At 45.6% G+C, this 23,083-nt stretch overlaps 1 protein-coding gene and 1 pseudogene across 1 annotated transcript in view; one reads left to right on the top strand and one right to left on the bottom strand.

The window, feature by feature from the left end:
• LOC139242088 (MOB kinase activator 3B) overlaps positions 1 to 23,083 on the bottom strand; it is a 237,260-nt gene that overhangs the window by 56,708 nt on the left and 157,469 nt on the right. The gene's annotated exons all lie outside the window — the stretch shown is intronic.
• Positions 6,383 to 6,584, top strand: LOC139278937 (U2 spliceosomal RNA; annotated as a pseudogene).

The following is a 23,083-nucleotide window of genomic DNA, read 5'->3' as shown; positions in this document are numbered from 1 at the left end:
CAAACAATGCATCCACTAGCTCTGCAGCCACTTCTTTTAAGACCCTAGGATGTAAGCCATTAAGTCCAGGGGTCTTGTCCGCCTTTAGTCCCATTATTTTACCGAGTACTACTTCATTAGTGATCGTGATTGTATTAAGTTCCTCCCCTATAGCCCCTTGATTATCCACTATTGGGATGTTTTTAGTGTCTTTAGTGTTACCGATACAAGATATTTGTTCAACGTCTCTGCCATTTCCCTGTTCCCCATTATTGATTCCCCAGTCTCATCCTCGAGGGGACCAACATTTACTTTAGCCACACTTTTCCTTTTTATGTACCTGTAGAAACTCTTACTATCATGAGTACAACAAGCCATTTACATCCTTCCATCTAAACCCCGAGGTGTGGTTAGACTTAAAATCGCTCTGGGGTTTATTTAAAAGTATGTATACCGCAAACTGCATAGGTTTGTTTTAAGCTCGGAGTCAATGCATTTCTGAAATTTAGCTCTCAATTTAGGCAAGTGATAAGCCTTTGCATCAAGGGATATGGAGCTAGGACGGGAAAGTGGAGCTAAAGTTGAAAATCAGTCAGGATGTTATTGAACGGCGGAGCAGGCTCGAGGGGCTGTATGGCCCACTCCTATTTCTTATGCATCGTTGATGCAGAATGAAACTCACACTGAAGGATTAATGACTAAGAAATCGGTACTGCAAATTTGCAGTTGATTCCTGGGAAACATAATCAACGTGTAACAAAAAATGTTTTATTTTGCAAATAACGCAATCTCGTGGCTGTCATACTTGCTCCGCAAAATTAAAAAACCAACTGAAAATCTTAATTCAGTTTCCTTTTCTGCAATGATGCAAGAAAATGCAGCACTTGACTGTTCAAACATCATTTGCGAATGATTTTCTACACTAATGAGCAGAGCTTGGGACTCAGTCAAATATCAGTCAGCATCTGACAAAATTATATAAATTGAACAAAGTTAATGGTGTCTGCACAGGATCAAAAGAGAAAATCGTGTAATAGCTATTTAGTGAAGTTCATTTGATATTATTGAAAACATTCGTATTTGGCTTTAATCTGCCTTTAACTGCTGGTCTGCAGTCTTGTGTGCCTCATTAATCCTTTCAACTGTTCTTCACAGCCAGTAATCACACAGTGCAGGCTGTAAATAGCTAATCTCACAGGACCTCAGTAAGTATTAAAAAATCACTACAGGGCAGCAGCAACATAATTCATGTTTCAATCAATCTATTTCATAAAATAAGCAGGTACTCCCACTTCCTTGTGCCCTCGATGATTTGGAATCAGCACACTCCCCCTTCATCTCGCTTATTCTTTCCCAGGACCTCAACAGTGTAGAACTCCCTCCAGTCACAAACTGGGAAATTTGTAACGTATTAAAAATAAAATCTTTAGCGCATTCAGCCAATTGGCTGTTTGTACTTTTAAAGGCATCTGTACATTGGGGCTTCTTTCATTTGGATCACGGGAGGGCAGGTTGCGTGTGCTGGATCCTCAGTTTACATTGCGAAAACCTGCCACTACTGGCAGAATTATAGATGGACCCGTGGGTGGGGAGGGCTTGTCTTGGATGTATTTTCCTCCTGCCACCTTCAAATTGCAGAATATGCAGATTTGGGAAGGAGTTGAAGAATGGAAACAGCTCCACTGGTGACATGTTCCGTCCCCTCCTGGTTGTGTACTAACTGCAGACCAGCAATCCTTTCCAGGGCAGCAAAATTATTTTTACACAATTCTGTATTCTTGTTGACTTTCCTGTTTATTTAAGCCCAAACTATTCAATCTTCAGATGTTGATCGGACTGTTGTTGGAGATCTTATGGTCTAACTTAACCCTTCAATTAACTTGTTTTTCCTCTTTACATGTCACTGAGGAGGATTTACTCCCGGCCAAAATGATGCCAGACTCGCAGGCAAAGGCCAAATCGGCTCCCTTGCTGGCTCAGTAAGTTTATATAGCAAGCAGTGAGATTTACAGACCAGAAAATTCCCAGGATCAATCCCAAGTCTGTCATGAGCTAACTAATAATGTGTCAGTTGTGGCTCAGTGGGTAGCACACTCACCTGTGAGTCAGAAGGTTATGGGTTCAAGTCCCACTCCAGAGACTTGAGCACATAAATTTAAGCTGACACTCCAGTGCAGTGCTGGGAGAATGTTGCACTGTCGGAGGTGCCGTCTTTCAGATGAGACATTAAACCGAGGCTCCATCTGCTCTCAGGTGGGCGTAAAAGATCCCTTGGCACTATTTCATAGAAGAGCAGGGGAGTTATCCCCGGTGTTCTGGCCAATATTTATCCCTCAATCAACAACACAAAAACAGTTTATCTGGTCATTATCACATCGCTGTTTGTGGGAGCTTGCTGTGCGCAAATTGGCTGTTGCTTTCCCACAATACAACAGTGACTACACTTCAAAAGTACTTAATTGGCTGTAAAGTGCTTTAGGTCATCCGGTGGTCATGAAAGGTGCTATATAAGTCTTTCTTTCTTTCTTTCTTTTAATCTCAGACACACCAGCAGTAGGAATGCAATTTGCCTCAGCACCTTGGGTTAGAAAGGATAAAAACTAGTCAGCATTCTATACTGATTAGTAACGATTGACCCATTTTGGGAGTGCAAATGGTGCAGTGTGGACATTGGTTGACAATAACATTGGGCTTCGCTGTTATGGTCCCTGTGGAATAATCTACCAAAGCTCACACCAACTGCTCTGGCAAAGTGACCCTTGGAAATGAAGCAGAGAGAACCTGGACCATAGACTGTTTGAGAAATCAATGCCTTCAGGACGAGGGGGATAGTGGAGGGGGAAAAATTGTCAAGGCAAACGAGGAAAATAAAAAAAAATATTAGGACTAGATTTTTGGTTGTCGGTGAAAACGGTAGTTTTACGCCAAAATTACTGTTTTCGCTGCGCTACCATTTTTAGGCCTAAATTTTGGAGTTTACTTCTGCGCCATGGCCGGTAAAGTTGGCGTTGCACGAGGATTCGCAGCACAAACCGTGACTTTAGTCCGAGCTGGTAACACTGCGAGAGACACTTTGGGAGGGAGAAAAACAAACAAAAAAATTCTAAAAAACATTCACAAAACCCTTACCTACTAAATTGCTGAAAAATAATTAAAAAATAAAAACTTTAATTTACCTTTTTTGCAAGTCTTCTGCAAGAATTTGGCAAAAACATACTTTTGGACTTAAGTTTTGGACATTGCTTGGACACATTTTCTGTTACTGCAGAGGAACAGAACATCATGAAGTGGGGCAGGTCCAAACATGTCCCACAGGAATACACATCAGGTGGAATGAATCAATGGCAGGAAGATGGCTATGGACAGGCCCCTTTGTCATGCAATCAGTGAGAGATCAACAGGATTGGTCGGTGCTCATGACACAAAGGGTTCGACCATCCAGACTCATTGGAGCCTTATCGAGGAAACAGCCAGTACCAAAGGAACAGGCCGAGGACATTGATTTTGCTTTTTCAGTTGTACTGCCTCAGGCGAAAGGACAGTTGAATTTTTGACACGAGAAGAAGCATTTTTGCAGGTATAAGAGTGGCAGTTTGCAGCCATCTTTCTCTCTCCCCTCTTCTACACCTGCTTGCGTCATTCAACACACAAAGACTGAGCACTCCATCTGGGACGGACAGAAGAAACACCATCGATGAGCAAAGAGAGCCTCGCTATTTCGATTGGGAAGCTGACATAGAAACATAAGAAACATAGAAACTAGGTGCAGGAGTAGGCCATTCGGCCCTTCTAGCCTGCACCGCCATTCAATGAGTTCATGGCTGAACATGCAACTTCAGTACCCCATTCCTGCTTTCTCACCATACTCCTTGATTCCCCTAGTAGTAAGGACTTCATCTAACTCCTTTTTGAATATATTTAGTGAATTGGCCTCAACAACTTTCTGTGGTAGAGAATTCCACAGGTTCACCACTCTCTGGGTGAAGAAATTCCTCCTCATCTCGGTCCTAAATGGCTTCCCCCTTATCCTTAGACTGTGTCCCCTGGTGCTGGACTTCCCCAACATTGGGAACATTCTTCCTGCATCTAACCTGTCTAACCCAGTCAGAATTTCTATGAGGTCCCCTCTCATTCTTCTGAACTCCAGTGAATACAAGCCCAGTTGATCCAGTCTTTCCCGGGATAGCAAGAATGTCCTTCCTCAGGTTAGGAGACCAAAACTGTACACAATACTCCACGTGTGGCCTCACCAAGGCCCTGTACAATTGTAGCAACACCTCCCTGCCCCTGTACTCAAATCCCCTCGCTATGAAGGCCAACATGCCATTTGCTTTCTTAACCGCCTGCTGTACCTGCATGCCAACCTTCAATGACTGATGTACCATGACACCCAGGTCTCTTTGCACCTCCCCTTTTCCTAATCTGTCACCATTCAGATAATAGTCTGTCTCTCTGTTTTTACCACCAAAGTGGATAACCTCACATTTATCCACATTATACTTCATCTGCCATGCATTTGCCCACTCACCTAACCTATCCAAGTCGCTCTGCAGCCTCATAGCATCCTCCTCGCAGCTCACACTGCCACCCAACTTCGTGTCAAGACCTTGAGACTGGACTTGAATACCACAGATTGGTACCGAACCAGAAGATACGCCTCATCGGGAGAAGCAGCGAGTAAGCCAGAGGGGTAATTGGTGAACATTTATCCCAGCCCACACATCTTTAAGACCACCGCATAGTGTGAAAGGGTGTCATGTGTCCCAACTAAGCCTTAGGGCTTTTAGTGGGAAAGCTTTAGCACAGATCAGAAGCATACGCACAATTCTGTTGGACAGATTTCGGAGGTGCACTTTTGAATCCGAGCAGGGGTGTTTTAGACATGGGTACTTTGCATTAGGGGCCTGTTCAGACGGGCCAGGGTTGTGTGTTGTACTGTGTTTGTTTTACATTACCAGAGTGTTTTTTTACTGGGTGCAGGTGTGTGCTTTAATTTGAATAAAAGTATTGTGATGGTTGAGACTGAAAGATCCAGCCGTAACTGTGTATTTCTGTTCACCACTATAATTCTGGTGTCCAGAACTGTTGTAAGGGGGGTGATTCGAAACCACCAAGGGCAAAACCACTTACACTTCATACTTACCGCTGTTAGCAGGGCTGCAACGACAGGTTTGCCTGTCGGTATTCTGGGCGTGGCGGAGAGTGCCGAAAGTATGACGGTAATGCAATCTGCGGCGTTGCACATCGTTTCAGATCAGCGCACCTCTCCCCGGCGGTTTGTGGAAGCTCACCGCAAAAAGGTGCCTGAAGATCCTGCCGACCGGGTTTTCGCCACGGAGGGTCAAATCGCGACAAAAACCCAGTCACAAAGTCGGCGAAAATCTTGCCCGGTTTCGTGTTTCAATGCTAGACTTGAAGGTAAGTTAGCACAATTTTCCCTCCCTTATCATTGAATATCTTCATGGTAAGCATTAGTGGTAATTTACCATGAGTTATTGGGAACAGATCAGCAGTAAGAACTCCAAATAATTTCCAGAATATCCCATAGGTCGGGCAAGGTTTATCCTCCACTACAGTTTAATGATTTTTAAGAAGGCCAATTTAAATTTCTAAACCTGTGGTTCATTGGGACTGTAAGTATGACAAAAAAACCCTAAATGTTAACATTAGTATTTTCAAGGCGTGAGAGAGACAATCCTCACGTTAACAGCAACAAAGGAAGCAGGAAGTTATCACCGCTACTGGTTATTAGTGGTAAAGGTACTAAGTCAGGGGTTTCCACCTGAACTTGCTGGGCTATGGTTTTCCATGCACTATAGTCAAAGGAAGATAGAGTGCAGGCTGGCAAATGGAGAAGGTGAACAACTCAGCCATGAGTCAATATGTTAAAACATATTTGGATTCAGTCCTTCCCTTTCTAATGAGATACAGAGTTGGAAATTTAAACCATCTCCATAGCAAAATTAATACTGTGTATTTCAATTTTTTTGGGTGGGGGGGATTGAAGAATTGTGCTTGCATTAAACTTCTACATTTAATCCATTTGCAATGATAGCAATCACCATTAAAACTATGTAGGAGTTCCCCCAACGGGACAGCTGTTTAAAAAGTTCACTGCCCAGAATGTCCCAGGTTTGATCCCTAGCCTATGTTGAATTAACTGATCTCGCTTCTCGCTTGACCCATCCACCTCCACGGAGGTGTGTGGGGGACCTGACCCATCCACCTCCATGGCACGAACCTGGTATTGCAGTACTTCCAGGAACGGTGTAGTGGCTCTAGGCCTTTTGGCTAAGAGCATTGGCGCAGAGTGATCCTTGGCGTGTGCAAGGTGACCTCTGGCGTTTGTGATTTGACAAAGAATTGGAACGATTGGCTACGAATTTCAAAAAAAAAAACTGATCTCGCTTCTCGGCCTTTTGGCTAAGATCATGCGTAACTGACCTGACAGGGGAGTAGCCACCATGACCTCCGGGTGGTTCTCCCTGGATCAGGAAGGTATATGCTTGCTTTTTTGGAAACAGGAGGTGGGTGGGGGACCTGACCCATCCACCTCCATGGCACGAACCTGGTATTGCAGTACTTCCAGGAACGGTGCAGTGGCTCTAGGCCTTTTGGCTAAGAGCATTGGCGCAGAGTGATCCTTGGCGTGTGCAAGGTGACCTCTGGCGTTTGTGATTTGACAAAGAATTGGAACGATTGGCTACGAATTTCAAAAAAAAAAACTGATCTCAGCAGCCTTTTGGCTAAGATCATGCGTAACTGACCTGACAGGGGAGTAACCATGACCCCAAAGTGGTTCTCCCTGGATCAGGAAGGTGGTTCTCCTATGCTTTTTGGAAATAGGAGGTGGGTGGGGTGGATTGACCCATCCACCTCCACGGAGGTGTGTGGGGGGCCTGCCCCATCCACCTCCATGGCACGAACCTGGTATTGCAGTACTTCCAGGAACGGTGCAGTGGCTCTCGGCCTTTTGGCTAAGAGCATTGGCGCAGAGTGATCCTTGATGTGTGCAAGGTGACCTCTGGCGTTTGTGATTTGACAAAGAATTGGAAAGATTGGCTACGAATAAAAAAAAACTGATCTCAGCCAGAGCAGCAATAGGGGATTGCAATCAGTGTTAATAGCCTTGGGGAAAGGAGAGAAGGTGGGGAGGGTCAAAACAAAAACCAGCAAAGGTTCCACTCTAAATTGAGTAGATTGGGCCTATACTCTCGAGTTTAGAATAATATGGTGACCTCATTGAAACATACAAAATTCTGAGGGGGATTGACAGGGTAGATGCTGAGAGGTTGTTTCCCCAGGCTGGAGAGTCTAGAACTAGTGGGCACAGTCTCAGGATAAGGAAGCGGCCATTTAAGAGTGAAATGAGGAGGAATTTCTTTATTCAGAGGGATGTGTATCTTTGGAATTCTCTATCTCAGAGGGCTATGGAAGCTGAGTCATTGAGTATATTCAAAGCTGAGATAGATCGATTTATGGATTTTAGGGGAATCAAGAGATATAGGGATATGGGGATCGGGCGGGAAAGTGGATTTGAGGTTGAAGATCAGCCATGATCTTATTGAATGGCGGAGCAGGCTTGAAGGGCTGTATGGCCTACTCCTGCTCTTAATTCTTATGTACATTGCTCACAGGCTCATCTGTGATGCTGCCATGGGTGAATAGGATGCAAAGTCCCAGATTTTCTGATCAGCATTAATGCCACATTAATCGCTTTAACATGAATGAGTTAATGCCATCGTTAATATAACAGGATTGGAAAATCTAGGCTTCTCTACCTAAGTTTACATATAAAGGGCCCAAGTTTCCGATATCCGCGAGAACGGTGCACCTCCGAGAGGCCTGCCTATTTTGTGGAATGAAAAGCACGCCAAAGACTTACTTTGCGATTTTACGAAGCAGGTCTGTTGAGCAATCAGAGTGATGCAGCACAACAGCAGGGTGGCGGAGTTACAGCCCTGGGCCAAAAAGAGTGCCGGCAGCTGCACACGTGCGCAGTAGCTCCTGGCCCCCAGATTCTGTGTGTGTGCCCGAAGCAGGCAGCCCCTAGCCCTGGCCGAATGGGCTCCTGGAGCGGGCAGAGTGCCGATTTCCAGCCTGCAGCATCAGCCCCGAGCCCTGGCCGGGTAGGTAAGGTAGGAACTTTTTATTTATTGATTTATTGATCATTTATTATTGATGATGGTTCTTTATTTTTTTTAAAGTGAAGTGTTTAATGCTTTGGAAAATCCTCTAACTTCCCTCCCCCCTCCCGCCCCCCCACCACCGCCCCGCGGCCCCCCGCCCCATCTCTGGCTTACCTGCGCCTAATTCTAAAGTGTACGCAAGGTTTTTCTGAGCGTACAAAAGTCGACACTTACTCCGTTCTAAGTTAGTTTAGAGTAACCTTTCAGTGCCTAAACTTGCAAAACAGACGTAAGTGGCTGGTAGCGCCCTCTTTTGAAGAAAAAACCTGAATTAAAACAAAACTAAACTAACTCACTAAAACTGGAGCAAACTAAATGCCGAGAATTGCGATTTCTAAGATACTCCAAACTAAACTAGTTGCTCCAAAAAAATAGGAGTAACTCCACCCGAAACTTGGGCCCTTGAATGGACAGTTGGGTGACAGGCTGGAAGATGGCCGGTGACTGTGGAAGCGTAGCCCAGTATGAATCTACAGCTTTAGGAATAGAGATCAAAATACTTTACCTGCACCAAGCATGTAAAATGTATTTTATACAACTCATTAAACCACTATGTTTATACTAAAATAATATTTGCAGCACAGACTGACTGCAGTGTTCAGACTTTGGGATAAGATCGGTGACACACAATTCTTACTGGACTATCTTTGTTCCATAGGAGTGTAATAGAATGTGCTCGTAGTTTAAATGTAATTATCCTCAGTGAATAAAGTCAGTGAAGGAGTTCTCAGTGCTAAGCAGGTACGCGGACATATGCGGAGCACTTCATTATCCTCGCAATATATAGATTGAATTTGTTATCTCGATAATAGCTGCTGCCTCACCTCCATTCCTCACAACACACATCATTAGAGTGTACTGCATCAATAGAGGGTACATTAAAAGTGATTGCCGCCCTCGGACATACTTGTGGAGTTTACTGCATTAATAACTCTGACCTTTTCTGTACAAAAGCCGACAATCATTCTTATTTGATACACAAAAAACCCACACAACGTCACAGAGAAAGCCTCAGGGATAGAAAGCCAACAAATGTGATTCTATTACTTCAGATACTGATCCAGTTATAAAGTATTTCTGATACTTATTAATTAAAAAAATCTATTTTCTATCCATGCAAATGTCTTACTCATACCCGTTCATTTATTCATTAAAATAGTTCAATCTATAAATAGAATTGTGTCCCGTCAAAAAGTGAAAACAAGCTTTCTCCATAAACAAGTTTTTCATTTAAATTTTCCGTTTATGTCTATAGTTGAAATGAAAGCATGTCAAGGGTCTGTTGGTGCAACATCTTTTTGTCTGTGTTCATCCATTGAATAAATATCATATGCAATTGGTCCCCACCAGGCTATACATTCCACCACCTGGCCTGCCCAAATTGCCGCAGTGATGGTGTGGCCCTCATCACCAAGTCACACCTTGGTCTTGTCCCCTCAACTCTTCGGGCACCTCCTTGTCCTTCAAGCACCTCACCTTATTCCTGGTCTCTCCTTTAAAACCTTGCCGTCCACTACTCGTAAATCCAGCCTGAGTTCCTCCCAGAGATATCCACCCTCCTTTCAGCCTCTGCACTGAGCAACTCCTCCTCCTGTGATTTCAATCTCTAACTCAGCTCCTCGTCGTCCCTCTCCTCTCTCATCACTACCCTCCAGTCTTCCCTAAAGCTCTTCCTCCATATAAACTCTCTCACCCCTATTTATGGCCACCGCTCGACCTCGCCCTGTCCTGCAATCTTGATTACGGACAAGGTCCCTGACTACTTCCTTCTATCCCTCACTACACATGTTCTATTAACCCCTTGCACTCCACTGCCTTCTGCGTCCATCCCTGAAAAAAACTCTCCCAAGTTGCTTACAATTATGCTTTGAAACTCCCAATTACCTAGTCTTTGACCCTCCATTCACCACAATATCTCCACAGCTACTAATTTGCTCAACCACTCTCTCGCTTCAACCTTTGATGTTCTTGTCCCCAGCAAAACTTTCACTGTCTCCCAACCTGGTTGTTCCCCCTAGTATGGCCCCTATCTTCACTCCCTCAGTTCCATGGGGTGCAGGCTTGAGCACATCCGTACACAACTGGCTTAGCCATCCATGGCCAGATCTGGCTGAAGCTCTACCAGGCTTCGCTGTCTTCTGCCAAAAACACCTACTATTCTAGGAACATCTTGAAGAGCAAAGATAGCCCCCGGCATCTTTCCTCCACTACCAATATCTCCTGAAATACCTCTGCCTTGCCCCCTCCACCACTAACAACTAACGTGAGGAGCTCATCGATTTCATTATCACCAAGATAGAGACCATCCTTTCTTCCAATTGTACTGCTCCCTACCCTACCCACTGATCACAAAGCTAAACCTCTCTCAGGTGCCCTTTTGCCACCATATACCTGAACATCAGTCTCCTAATTTCTCTCCCATATGTCCAGTGCACTCAACTAGCTCACCTTATCCACAGTACCAACCTCCTGCTTACTTGCCCCTATTTCCACTATACGGTTGACAATCCAATTTTCCTTTCTGATCCCCATGCTAGCTGACATTATAAAATCTTCATTCACTCCCCAACTTTTCTTAGGAACAAAGAAACAGAAACAGGAGTAGGACATTCAGCTGCTTGAGGTTGTTTGCCATTCTACTGGATCACAGCTGATCTGTACCTCAATTCCATTCACCCGCCTTTGTTCCATATCCCTCAAAACCCTTACCTGACACAAATCTATCAATTTTCAAAAAACCCACCCTCAACCACTCTGTTCTTGCAAACTACTGTCTCATCTCTAATTTCCCTTTCCTGCCAAACATGTTGTCGTCTACCTGATATGTGCCCATCTCTCCTGAAACTCATTTTAATCCTTCAGTCAGGTTCCTCTCTGTCTCACAGCACCAAAACAGCCCTAAGCAAAGTAATGAACAACATTCTCTGTGGCTGTGGCCATGGTGCATTCTCTCTCCTCAACCTCACTGCAGCTTTTGACGTGGTACAGCACACGATCCTCCTCCAATGTGCCTCCTCAATTGTCCAGCTCTGTAAGACAGCCTTCACCTGGACCCCAATTTGCATTTATATAGTGCTTTTAATGTAGTAAAACGCCCCAAGGCGCTTCACAGGTGCGTAATGAAACAAAATTTGACACCGAGCCACATAAGGCGATATTAGGACAGATGCCCAAAAGCTTGGCCAAAGAGGTAGGTTTTAAGGAGTGTCTTAAAGGAGGATAAAGAGGTGGATAGGTTTAGGGAGACAATTCCAGAGCTTAGGGCCTAAGCAGCTGAATCTGATCATAGCCAGAGCATTTCTACCAATGGGTTCTCTTCCCATCTATGCATCACCTCGAGAGTACCCCATGCATTTATCCATGGCCAGCTCCTCCTCTTTATCTGTTGTGTATCTGTAAAGCATGCACTCCTATGTTCCGTCACCAGGGAGTGCATCCCCTGAAGTCCCAAAGGATCCCAGCATCCCCTGGGAACACTGTATATAAGCCGACCCTTAAGGCCCGTTCCTCACTCTGGAGTGTCTTAATAAAGACTGAGGTCACTGTTACTTTAACCCCCCCTGTGTGCATTCTCATATGTGTTAGGAACACAATATTATCTTAATGCTGACATTTAGTAATATCATTTGCTGATAGTGTCAGCTTCAACATATGCACAAACATAGGCACAACATTCAACCCTACCTCTCCACATCTCTCAATAGAAACATAGAATCATAGAAAATAGGTGCAGGAGTAGGCCATTCGGCACTTCGAGCCTGCACCACCATTCAATAAGATCATGGCTGATCATTCCCTCAGTAACCCTTTCCTGCTTTCTTTCCATACCCCTTGATCCCCTTAGCTGAAATGACCATATCTAACTCCCTCTTGAATATATTCAATGAACTGGCATCAACAACTCTCTGCGGCAGGGAATTCCACAGGTTAACAACTCGCTGAGTGAAGAAGTTTCTCCTCATCTCAGTCCTAAATGGCCTACCCCTTATCCTAAGACTGTGTCCCCTGGTTCTGGACTTCCCCAACATCGGGAACATTCTACCCGCATCTAACCTGTCCCGTCCCGTCAGAATCTTGTATGTTTCTATGAGATCCCCTCTCATCCTTCTAAACTCCAATGTATAAAGGCCCAGTTGATCCAGTCTCTCCTCATATGTCAGTCCTGCCATCCCGGGAATCAGTCTGGTGAACCTTCGCTGCACTCCCTCAATAGCAAGAATGTCCTTCCTCAGATTAGGAGACCAAAACTGAACACAATATTCCAGCTGAGGCCTCACCAAGGCCCTGTACAACTGCAGTAAGACCTCCCTGCTCCTATACTCAAATCCCCTAGCTCTGAAGGCCAACATACCATTTGCCTTCTTCACCGCCTGCTGTACCTGCATGCCAACTTTCAATGACTGATGAACCATGACACCCAGGTCTCGTTGCACCTCCCCTTTTCCTAATCTGCCGCCATTCAGTTAATATTCTGTCTTCGTGTTTTTGCCCCCAAAGTGGATAACCCTTCACTGCTTCTGTTCTGAAACATGCTGATATCTATCATCTTTGGTCTCCCGCTACATACTCTGTACCCTCACCACCGACTCTATTCCCCACCTGGTCCTCACTCTTCAGCTGAATCAGACTGTTCACAACCATACCATCGTATTTGATCAAAAGCAAATTTAAAATTCTGATCCTGGTGTTTAAATCCCTTCATGCCCCTACCCTACCCATCTCTGCAATCTCCTCCAGAGTTCCAACTCTCTGTTCCTCTTCCTCCAGCTTCTTTGAGCCACTATTGCTGGTCCTACCTTCAGACACCCATGCTGTGGAATTTCCTTCCTAAACCCCTCAGCTGCACCACCTCCCTCTCCGCCTTAAAACCTCCTCTTGGACGATGCTTTTATTCACCCTTACTCGTATCTTCTTCTTTGGTTCAGGATCCATTCAAAAATCACATCTGAAAACTAGCGCAATCCTGAGCGGAATTTGTGCCCAGATTACCGATTGCACCCAAAGCGGAAATTATACCCCCAATGTTTAGGTGTTGAACAGAGCAGACTCAACGTGACCTACACAATTTCCCACTCATTAAAGTAGTTCCTTCGTCTAGTATGAACACACACACACACACACACACATCATTGATCATGTTCTAGAATTACTTCATATTGAAGCAAATATTTCATTTACAATGCATGGGGAAGCAGACATTCAGAAGGCCTAGAAGGATTTACTGCTGCGAGCAGATCATATTGCAGAGCCAAAGACAACTGCCAATTTTGTTGGACTGTAATGCTGGTAAATAGTTCAAGGGTGCACATTGACCTTTGATCCAATTTAAACCACAACTGAATTGCATTGCTGTACAGTGGGTGGTTCCGAGGAATAATGATTCACAGCCTTGTTGTCTCCCGCCACACTGCAAGTGTTTTAAATAAGGAAATGAGCTGGCTGGGAGCGTAGTCGATAGCACTTGTCTGGATATAGCTCAGTTTCTCATTGGTGAGATTTGATAAAAAAGCATTATGCTATACACTGAATTTTTACCTTGCATAATAGTCTGGCAGCTGTGGCACATCAGGCAGCCACGATACAGATACCAGTTCCATGGAACATGAGGCTTAATTTTGCCCAACCCCTTTTTTCGGCACACTTGCCTGCTCTGCCATTTAATATCATGGCTGATCTGATCGTGGACTCAGCTCCACTTCCCTGCCCGCTCCCCATAACCCTTTATTCCCTTGTTGCTTAAAAGTCTGTCTGTCTCCGCCTTAAATATAGTCAATGACCCAACCTCCACAGCTCTCTGGGGCAGAGAATTCCATAGATTTACAACCTTCTGAGAAGACATTCCTCCGCATCTCTGTTTTAAATGGGCGGCCCTTTAAACTGAGACTATGTCTCCTCGTTTTAGTTTCCCTTATGAGTGGAAATATCCTCCCTGCATCCACCTTGTCGAGCCCCTCATTATCTTATATGTTTTGATAAGATCACCTCTCATTCTTCTGAACTTCAGTGTGTATAGGCCCAACCGACTCAACCTATCCTTATAAGTCAACCCCAATGCAAGTATACCTTTCCTTAAATACGAAGACCAAAACTGTACGCAGTACTGTAGGTGTGGCCTCACCAATACCCTGTACAGTTGTAGCAGGACTTCTCTGCTTTTATACTCTATCCCCCTTGCGATAAAGGCCAACATTCCATTTGCCTTCCTGATTACTTGCTGTACCTGCATACTAACTTTTTGTGTTTCATGCACAAGGATCCCAAGGTCCCGCTGTACTGCAGCACTTTGCAATTTTTCTCCATTTAAATTATAATTTTCTTTTCTATTTTTTCTGCCAAAGTGGATAACCTCACATTTTCCCACGTTATGGGGCCAAGTTTCAGCCTGAGTTGCTCCTGTTTTTTTGGAGCAACTGGTTTAGAATGGAGTATCTTAGAAATTGCAATTCTCGGCATTTAGTTTGCTCCAGTTCTAGTCAGTTAGAACAGTTTCAGTTTGGAACAGATTTTTTTTCAAAAGGGGGCGTGTCCGGCCACTTACGCCCGTTTTGAAAGTTTAGGCAGTGAAAACATACTCCAAACTAACTTAGAATGGAGTAAGTGTAGATTTTTGTACGCTCAGAAAAACCTTGTGTACACTTAGAAAATCAGGCGGAGGTTACAAATCAGGCGTAGGGAATGGGGAGGGGGGTTTAAAGGGAAGTTTACAAACATTAAACACCAGTTTTACAAATAAAGAGCCATCATCAATAAAAAATGATAAATACATCAATAAATCAACCAATAAATCAATCAAAAAAAATTAATAAAACATTTTTTTTAAATTAAAAAATCAATAAATAAAAAAATTTCTACTTACCGACTGCAGCACCGGAAGTCCTCCAACAGCATGCTGGGACGGCCCCCCCACCCCCAGTGTGTCTCTATCTCTCTGTCTGTGTGTGTGTCTCTCACTCGCTGTCAGTGTCTGTGTTTCTGACAGCGAGGGGTGGGGGGGGGGAGAAGGAGGAGAGGAGGGTAGTAGGGGGGGAAGAGAGGGGGGGGGGAAGAGAGGGGGAGGGGAAGAGGGGGGGAGGAGAGGGAGGAGAGGGGGGGAGGAGAGAGAGGGGAGGGAGGGAGGAGGGGAGGGGGAGAGGGGGGAGGGAGGGGAGAAGGAGAGGGGGAGGGGAGAAGGAGGGAGGGAGGGGGGAGCGGAGGGAGGGGGGGGAGAGCGGGAGGGAGGGGGGAGGGAGGAGAAGGGTGGAGGAGAGGGGGAGAGAGTGGAGGGGAGGGAAGGAGAGGGCGGGCGGAGAGGGGGGAGAGGGGAAGGAGGAGTGGGGGAAGGAGGAGTGGGGGGAGGGAGAGGGGGGTGAGGGAGGGGCGGGCGGGCGGAGAGGGGGGTGAGGGAGGGGGGGCGGGCGGAGAGGGGGAGAGGGGGAGAAGAGGGGGGAGGGGGGAGGGGAGGAGAGGGGGGAGGGAGGGGGAGAGGGGAAGGAGGAGGGGGAGGAGAGTGGGGGAAGGAAGAGGGAGGGAGAGAGAGGGGGGTGAGGGAGGGGGCGCGGGTGGAGAGGGGGGTGAGGGAGGGGGGGCAAACGGAGAGGGGGGTGAGGAAGGGGAGAGGGGGAGGGAGGGGGGAGAGGGGAAGGAGGAGGGGGGAGGGGAGGAGAGGGGGGAGAGTGGGGGGTGGAAGAGGGGGGGGGAGAGTGGGGGGAGAGGGAGGAGAGGAGAGGAGAGGAGAGGGGGGGAGAGGGAGGAGAGGGGGGGAGAGGGGGGGGGGCAGAAGGAGGAGAAGGGGGGAGAAGGAGGAGAAGGGGGGAGGGGGGGAGAAGGAGGAGAAGGGGGGAGGGGGAGAGAAGGAGAGGGGAGGGAAGGAGAGGGGAGGGAGGAAGGGAGAAGGAGGCTGAACGGGCTGAATTTACAAGACTTCAGCACCAGATTTACAGGTAGGTGGCGTTGGGCCCCGTGTCCAGAAGGGGGCGGGGTGGTCGGGAGCGCGTGTCGGGAGGGGGGGGGCGCGGAGGTCGGGGGGGGGTCGCAGAGGTCGGGTCGCCGGGGGGGGGGAGGGGAGCGGAGGTCGGGTTGCCTGGGGGGGGGGGGGGGGGAGGGAAGGTGGAGAGCGGAGGTCGGGTCGCCGGGGGAGGGGGGGGAGGGAGAGCGGAGGTCGGATCAGGTCGGGTCCGGGGGAGCGGGGATCGGGGTCCAGTCGGGCGGGGGTGCGGGGGGGAGCGGGAGTCAAGTCGGGTCGGTCTGGTCGTAGGAAGTAGGAGCTGGGCGTGGGAGGTTAGCCTTATCCATGCAGCCCCAGTGAGGCCATTCAGCCAGGGCTAGGGGCTGCGTGCTTCGGGCTCCTCTCACACAGTTTTGGGCGCCTGGAGCTACTGCACATGCGCGCCCACTGTAGCGCGCATGTGCAGAGGTCCCGGCACTGTTTTCAGCGCAGGGACCTGGCTCCGCCCCCCACAGCTCGTGCTGCGCCGCGCCCAGCTCCAGAAGACCTGCAGGGAGACGGAGAATAGGTGAGTTTTTTTTAGGCGCATTTTATGGCACGAAAAACGAGAGTCCAGGTCCGGGCTGCGCCGTTCTAGGCGCGGCCCGAAACTTGGGCCCTATACTCCATCTGCCAAATTTTTGCCCACTCACTTAGCCTGTCTCTATCCCTTTGCAGATTGTTTGTGTCCTCCTCACAATTTGCTTTCCCACCCATCTTTGTCCGATCAGCAAACTTGGCTACATTACACTCGGTCCCTTTATCCAAGTCATTAATATAGATTGTAAATAGTTGAGGACCCAGCACCAATCCCTGCAGCACCACACTAGTCACTGCTTGCCAACCGGAAATTGACCCATTTATCCTGACTCTCTGTTTTCTGTTAGTTAGCCAATCCTCTATCCATGCTAATATATTACCCCCAACCCTGTGAACTTTTATCTTGTGCAGTAACCTTTTATGTGGAATCTTATCAAATATAGAAACATAGAAAATAGGTGCAGGAGTAGGCCATTCGGCCCTTCTAGCCTGCACCGCCATTCAATGAGTTCATGGCTGAACATGCAACTTCAGTACCCCATTCCTGCTTTCTCACCATATCCCTTGATTCCCCTTTCCAAATCCAAATCCAAATACTCCACATCCACTGGTTCCCCCTTATCCATCCTGCTCATTACATCCTCAAAAAACTCCAGCAAATTTGTCAAACATGATTTCCCTTTCATAAAATCATGCTGACTCTGCTTGATTGAATTTCCAAATGCCCCGCTACTGCTTCCTAAATATTAGGCTATTTACCTATGGGGGGGGGGGCATCACAGCCAAGTTACCCACCCTCGCTCTGGGTTTCATCAAGCAGTACTTGGATAGTAACAGGGTATTACAGAACTTATATTGAAGTGTCACAAATTTCAAAAAAGAACTTCTGAAAAAAACACTTCGTATTTCAGACATGAGCATACAATTATATTAGCAAAGTTCTGTCCAAAAATGCCAGGAATTCCAACAGTAAACTGTAAACAATGAATTTTCTTAAGGAAAACAGCAGCAAATTGTAAACACATTGGGATGTCCTCCTCTCCACAGCAAATCACGGCCATCTCTGGGACTCAGGCTGGAAAAGAATTTACCCACCTCACAGAATGCCTTTTGCAAATACATGCTAATCCATCCAATTCAAGGCAGGTCCCTTATCAATTCTTTCCAACTCCCTACCTGGATAAATATCTGGTAGGGAAGAGGATGTGAGGTTATAGACAGACAATTAAATACTATTTCAGAGCTCTCTTTGTGCCTTTTATTGAGTTTAGCTGAGCTATATCCAGTGAAGGTGGGGGTGGTGGTATGGGACTCTCAGATTCAACAACAAGAAGTATTTATACAACACCTTTAATGTAGTAAAACATCCCAAGGCGCTTCACAAGAAAGATTAACAAAGCTTGACACCGAGCCACATAAGGAGATATTAGGGCAGATGACCTAAAGCTTGGTCAAAGAGGTAGGTTTTAAGGACGTCTTAAAGAAGGAGAGAGAGATAGAGGTAGAGAGGTTTAGGGAGGGAATTCCAGAGCTTTGGGCCTAAGCAGCTAACGGCACGGCCACCAATGGTGGAGCAATTAAAATCAGGGATGCTCAAGAGGCCAGAATTGGAGGAGTGCAGATATCTTAGAGCATCGTTGGGTTGGAGATTACAGAAATAGCGAGAGGCATGGCTGTGGATTCAATTGGCAGTCTGTACAAAGTAAATTGATCTCAGTTGTGGGATCGGTTGTGGAGGAAGCACACTTGTCTCAGTGGTCTGGGGTTAAGGAAGGGGGTAAAACATAACAAGCCTTTCTGCTCCTGACCATTAACCCCTGCTGAATGTCTGGAATGTATGGGTGTTTGAGCTTTGGCTGTGCTGCCCCCCCCACTCCAGCCAGCCCGTTCCCCCCCACCCCTCCAACCCTGCCCCATGTGGATGCATAGTCTGCAGGAAAACACTCACTGTTAAAGCTTGCAAGTGACTAATTACAAGTGGGTGACGTCCAGAGGTCAACAAGCTTGGAAACGTAGCCCAGCAACACCTTCTGGAAAGGAGGGGGAAATCTAAAATACAAACAGATCACAATGGTTCTTCTACTTCTGCAATTTGTTGGGGTGGGGGGATGTGGGGGAGAGGGGGTCAGCGGCGAGCAGTAGGTCAGGACAAAAAGTTAATGTGTGATTAAAACATAATATTCTGCAATTTTGGTCGACTACCTTGTCAAAATTATTTATGCAGCACTTTCCCCCAGGTGATCAAATGGGTGGAGTGGTGCCCATATGGAAAAATATGGGTGTACAGTAGGCTTGATGAGCCAGGTGACTCTCTAAATCCATATTTTTACATTTGTTGCATCCTCCATTCCAGAGCCAGGTCAGACTGACAGAACCACATGCTCATCAGCTCATCCAAACTCTGCTGCCCGTAGCCTAACTCACACTAAGTCCCATTCACCCATCATCCCTGTCCTTGAGGATCTATATTAGCTTCCAGTTTAGAATTATCATGCTCGTGTTTAACTCCCTTCATTGCCTTGTCCCTAAACATTTCTGAACCTCCCCAGCCCTACAACACCCACTCTGCCACCCTAACTCCACCCTCTTCTGCAACCCCCTCCCTTTGCCCCACCATTGGCAGCCGTGTCTTCAGCCGTCTTGGACCCATACTCTGGAATTCCCACCTTAAACCTCTCATTCCTCCTTTGAGACGCTCCTTAAAACCTACCTCTTTGACCAAGCTCTTGGTCACATATCCTAATATCCCCTTCACTGGCTTGGCATTGATTTTTGTCTGATTATGCCTCTGTGGCATAATCCTTTGGCACATTTTCTTTAACATTAAACAGGCTATATAAATGCAAGCTGTTGTTGTTGTATGTAGGACCCTTACAACCAATTGAGATAGATTTTCATCCAGCCAATTTGGGCTCCACAAACCCAGGTCCAAGAGAGAAAATATCAGAATACTAAACCAATGCATCACATAGTGGCCCATTTTTCAACAGTTTACTTTTCAACCCTACTGAACTTAAAAACAATGTCCCTTTAAACAATAAAGGATGCCAGCATCAAAAATCTGAAGGACAGTGTTGAATACCAAATTAATTGACGAAGTAAAACAGTCTATGGCAAAGATAGCTTCAACACATCGCAATTCGTCTTATGTCACTGATTTATCATTCCAATGTGAATTGGCAAGTCAGGTCTCCTACAGCAAGAGAGCTCAAGTATTTGAATGAATTACTTAGGTCGGGGCAGTAGATAATTAGTGCCGAATCTATAGGCAAGTCTAAAGTACACGGTGCACAATGGGTAGGTCTTGTGGCTTTAATCTGCTGCTATATATTTACCTTTTACGCTTCAATGTTTGTACTGTGTTGAAACAATGTCCTCACTTCACCCATTATTTTTAAATCTACGAATAATGCTTGATTTGGTGTTTAGTACAAAATATATATCACATGTTCCCACACAACAGTGCTGTGGGATAGGGCCTCTTCACTCGAGAGACACTGTTTATGAATGCATTAGCAACAGGATTGCACAAAACTACAGCAGGCAATGGACACAGAATTCTTACACATTTGCTTATCTAGTTGGGACTCAGAGGGAGTCTGAAATGAAGCTTCAAATCAGAGTGAAGGAATGCTAATTGAATTCCACTGGGGGCCAGTATTATCCTAGCCCCCTTGAACTGACATCAAGTTGCTTAATGTCACATTTCACAAAAATGGTCCCATTTTTTTAAGTATTCAAATTTTTTCTCAATAGATTGTATATAAATAAAGTAGTACAATGATTAAACATACAGATAGAGACTTGGTACCCCAGGAAGTAAAGACAATCTTTATGTTTGAGTATGCTAATAATGCAACAGGTCACACTACAGCATAGCCACTAGTTTGTCATACCCCATCTTAAAAACAACAATTAATAAAAAATCAAAGGGTGACATCACAGGAGAACAGGTCGGTGATTGGTTGGTGAGTATTACAACTTTTCTTTGCTGTCCAAGTTAGGGAAGGGGTTAAATTAAGAGCTGAGAAACTGTAACTTGCTAGTACTCATTAAATTAATAACAAAACAGATGAAATAATTAAACAATAAAACAAATATATCGATTGAATAAAAGCTGTAACTAATTAATTAATTAAACAAAGTTAGAGATGGCAGGGCAGGTGGTGTGTCGTAACTGCAGCATGTGGGAGTTTGTGGAGAGCATGACGATCCCGAGCAACCACATCTGCAGAAAGTGTCTGCAACTTGAGGAACTTCGGCTCAGAATTGTTGAGCTGAAGTACGAGCTGCAGACATTGCGATGCATCAGGGAGGGGGAGAATTACCTGGACACTTTGTTGCAGGATACAGTCACACCCTTAAGGTTAAATAGTACTTTAGAGTTAGTCAGTGGTCAGGGACAGGAGGGTGTGACTGTGAGTCAGGCAGGTATAGAGACCCAGGATGTCGTGATGGAGGAGCCTCAGCCCTTGACTCTGTCCAACAGGTACAAGGTACTTGCTACCTGTATGGATGAGGAAAAGAACTGCAGGGAGGTTGGGGAAACTGACCCATGGCACCGTGGTACAGGGGGCCATCCAAATGGGGGGAGGAATGTTGAAGTGGTAGGGGACTGTATAGTCAGGGGGATAGATACTGTTCTCTTCAGTCACGATAGGGAGTGCCAGAGGTTGAGTTGCCTGCCCGGTGCCAGGGTAAAGGATATTTCCTCGATGTTAGAGCAGAACTTGTAGTGGGAGGGGAAGGTTCCAGTTATCGTGGTCCATGTAGGAACCAATGATAAAGGTAGAAATAAGAATGAGGTTCTGCTGAGGGAGTTTGAGGAGCTAGGGTCTAAATTAATAAGCAGAACCTCAAGGGTAATAATCTCTGGATTACTACCTGAGCCACGAGCAAATTGGCATGCGGTCAAGCAGATCAGAGTGTTAAATGTGTGGCTCAAAGAGTGGTGTGGGAAGAAGGGGTTTTGCTTCATGGGGCACTGGCACCAGTACTGGGGAAAGAAGGAGGTGTTCCATCGGGACAGGCTCCACTGAAATCGGGCTGGGACCAGCGTCCTGGTGAATGAAATAACTAGGGCTGTAGATAGGGCTTTAAACTAAAAATTAGGGGGGTGGGGGGGTCGGGAGGGTCAGGTGAGGTGAAATTTAGAAATCTAAAAAGAGGAAGGTCAATGCAATAGAACATTGTAGCGATTTGGGTAAAAATAAGTAGAGTGTGACTGGAAGGGACAGAAAGTTTAACAGTTGCCGTGCAACAAAGAATAAGGTCAAAGCAGGGAATACTGGTTAAAAAAAATTAAATTAAAGGCTTTTTATCTGACTGCATGAAGCATTTGTAACAAGATAGATGAACTAGTGGCACAAATGGATTTGATCTAATAGCCATTACAGAGATGTAGTTGCAAGGTGTCCAAGGTTGGGAACTAAATGTTCCAGGGTTCTTGACGTTTTGAAAAGACAGGCAGAATGGAATAGGAGGGTGGGTAGCCCTGAAAATAAAGGGTGACATAAGGACAGTGGAGAGAAAGGATATCGGCTCGGAAGATCAGGAAGTAGAATCAGTATGGGTGGAGATAAGGAATAACAAGGGGCAGAAAACACTGGTGGGAGTAGTATATAGGCCCTCTAACAGTAGCTATACTGTTGGACAGAATATTAATCGAGCCTGGAGGATGCGTTCATGGAATGCATTCGGGACAGTTTCCTAGAACAATACGTCATGAAACCAACCAGGGAACAGCCTATTTTAGATCTTGTTTTGTGTAATGAGACAGGGTTAATTAGCAATCTCATAGTAAGGGATCCTTTGGGGCAGAGTGACCTTAATACGATAGAATTTCACATTATATTTGAGAGTGACTTGCCTAAGTCTGAAACTAGAGTCATAAACTTAAATAAAGCCAATTACATAGGTATGAAGGGCGAGTTGGCAATGGTAGATTGGAAAACTAGATTAAAAGGTATGGCAGTAGATAAGCAGTGGCTAACATTTAAAGAAATATTTCATAATTCTCAACAAAAATACATTCCATTGAAAAACAAAAACTCCACAAGAAAAGTGATCCATCCGTGGCCAACTAAAGAAATTAAGGATCACATTAGATTGAAAGAAGCTGCTTATAATGTTGTGAATAATAATAGTAAGCCTGAGGATTGGGAGCATTTCAGAAACCAGCAAAGGATAACCAAAAATTGATAAACAGCGAACAAATAGAATGAGAGAAAACTAGCAAGAATTATAAAAACAGATTGTAAGAGCTTCTACAAGTATGTAAAAAGGAAGAGAGTAGCAAAAGTAAACATTGGTCCCTTAGAGGATGAGGCAGGAGAAATTATTTTAGGGAATAAGGAAATTGCAAAAACATTAAACAAATATTTTGTATCTGTCTTCACAGTAGAAGAAGCAA

Source organism: Pristiophorus japonicus, chromosome 1 (genome assembly GCF_044704955.1).
Source record: "Pristiophorus japonicus isolate sPriJap1 chromosome 1, sPriJap1.hap1, whole genome shotgun sequence".
Taxonomy (NCBI): Eukaryota; Metazoa; Chordata; class Chondrichthyes; family Pristiophoridae; genus Pristiophorus; species Pristiophorus japonicus.
Note: the sequence above shows the minus strand (reverse complement) of the source record. Positions and strands in the feature narration are given on the sequence as shown.